Here is a 2,402-nt window from a genome sequence, read left to right as displayed (position 1 = left end):
GGCAATATCTATTCTTTCACTGGAGTAGCTGCAAATTATCTGCTTTGCTGTACAGTCATTATCTTCATTACATATCTCCATCTTTCTGCTCAGCTAATTCATCAACATCGCCAGCAAGGTCTGCATTCTTTGCTGTCTGGATAATTACTTTCTAATGTATGACAACCTATTTACCAAGTTCTTTGTTTATCCCATCTAACCCCAGCCAGTCTAAAAAGTGAGTCATTCCTTTCCACTGTCATCATTGTGCTGCTCAGGATGAGAGGCTGAGATGAAGTAAAGATTCTATGTAACCTGCTAGCTTTAGATACCTTTGGCTAATTGGCATTTTATATTATATGTGTTATATGTGTGAATAAAGGCTATAAATAAAATTAATTTAACTGATACGTACTAAAAGCATAAACGCATTGTAACTGCCTTCACGCTGAAGATGATTTTTTTTTCAAATATGCTGTTTTTTCAATATGTGCTACATTTCGATGAGGGTAAAGGAGATCCACATGTTATTTGATCATTGCTTTTGAATTATTGGAATCTCTGGTCAGCCTGCAACACTCATGTTTTTTTCATTTCTAATGTGCAAAAGAATTTCAAAAAGACCAAAGCATTTGTTTSACTATTGGATAAATAAATAAAGAACAGTTTTACTCACTTGACATAACAGATTAATGCAGGCTACAGCAAGGTAAATTTACTTGTAATAAGCTGTAACACTGCAGTCTTTCTGCATTTTATAAAAAAAAATGTAATCTCTTTTGAATCAAACTTGGTATAAAGTGAAAGATGTTCTTGAGGTGGGTGGTGAGGTGAATTTCACTTCATTATAATCTGCTAAGGATATCTTGCTCTTACTTCTCTGCTGATGCACCTCAAGATTTAAAAAACCTGCAGAACMCGATGCACTCACTTGTTCTCCTTTAACTACCTCCCACACAGCTCCTCTGTAAGCTGACCTGCAATTTTTTAACAAAGTGAAAAAGATTTTTCAGGTGTGATCTTTAACTAAAAATATGAAGAAGGTAAAGGTTGTGTATTTTTTAGATGAAAACATGAAAACGCAATTATTGTTGAAAATAACAGTTTTCCACTGATTGACCAAAAGGTAAAGGTGTTTTTTTTTTGTTTTGTTTTTACAGTGTGGCGACACGACTGCTGTTTTATCTGTGCCATTGCTTGTCATTACTTTTTTCTTTCCCATTGTCATTCATTTTGGTCCACTTCTAGAATAAATGGTGAGATTTGGACTCTCAACAAAGGATTGGAAATTGCCAAGGGATGACCGTTACCTCTAATCTTTTCTTTTGCTAAAATAAAATTTCTGAGAAWCCCAGAGGATTGAAAACATCCTCCCACCTGCTTTCCAAATCTATGCCTTCATTTGTTAGCACAAAAGTATTTACCCACTTCCTTGTTAGAGTGTGTATTTTGTCTGTTCATCCCTTTCTCTGATACAGTCTGCTCAGTGTAATAGAGAGAAAGCAGGTGGATTTGCAGCCCACGCTTCTCGCTCTATGTTTAACCTGTGAGATTCAACACTCTCCAAGGTGGTGTGACACATCTTTCCCAATGGGTGCCTGCTTGGGTAAAATAATACTTTGCAAGAAAATAAACTTGTGTCAGTAACTGCTGTCATCAGCGAAATGAACTGAAGTTGGCCTACTTGTTCTCATGTTATTCTCTTGATAGCTTCTCAGATCTAATTTTTTTAAACAGCTTCACTTATTTATTTTCTGCTGCACTGAAAAGTAGAAAGTACACTTTCCAWTTCCAACAATGTGTACAAACCCGTATGGGTTTTAAATTAGAACACATATGGCTTTGTTCACATATGGTGCACTGTGCTGAAAATAGACCACATACAGTATACACTGATGATGTTTCATTACTGTCCCAAGTGAACTACTATAAATCTGCTTACATTCATCTCTGACATATTTAAATCGATGCATCACTGTAAAATGAAAATAAATGCAACATTACTAAGAACATACTCTGTGTTAAGCTTTGATTTTTACTAAAAGTACAGAAACCTTTTCAAATTTTAAAGCTTAAAATCTATCCCCATTTTTATTTTATCTACACCACATGAAGTGTGCAGGRGTTGTTAGAACTGTAGTTATGGTCTACTTTGAGCTCCTCTGCTCATGTGGTCTTCATCACTAGAAGACCACAGACTGTTSAAACTGGCTATATTGTCTCCAGTATCATCACTCAGAACATAGTGACTCCCCAGGGATGTGTACTCAGCCCTGTGCTTTTCACTATGCTAAGCTACACACTGGAGCAGTGTTTTTCAAAGTAGGGGCTGCGGGCCGCTGGGGATCAACAGGGGGGCTTCAGAAAGCAGGAGGGAAGATAAAGTAAATGAAAAGTTAAAAAGTTAAATCCAATAAATGTTT

Source organism: Austrofundulus limnaeus, unplaced genomic scaffold (assembly GCF_001266775.1).
Source record: "Austrofundulus limnaeus strain Quisiro unplaced genomic scaffold, Austrofundulus_limnaeus-1.0 Scaffold101, whole genome shotgun sequence".
Classification (NCBI taxonomy): Eukaryota; Metazoa; Chordata; class Actinopteri; order Cyprinodontiformes; family Rivulidae; genus Austrofundulus; species Austrofundulus limnaeus.
The sequence above is the reverse complement of the archived record's forward strand: the minus strand, read 5'-3'. Positions refer to the sequence as shown.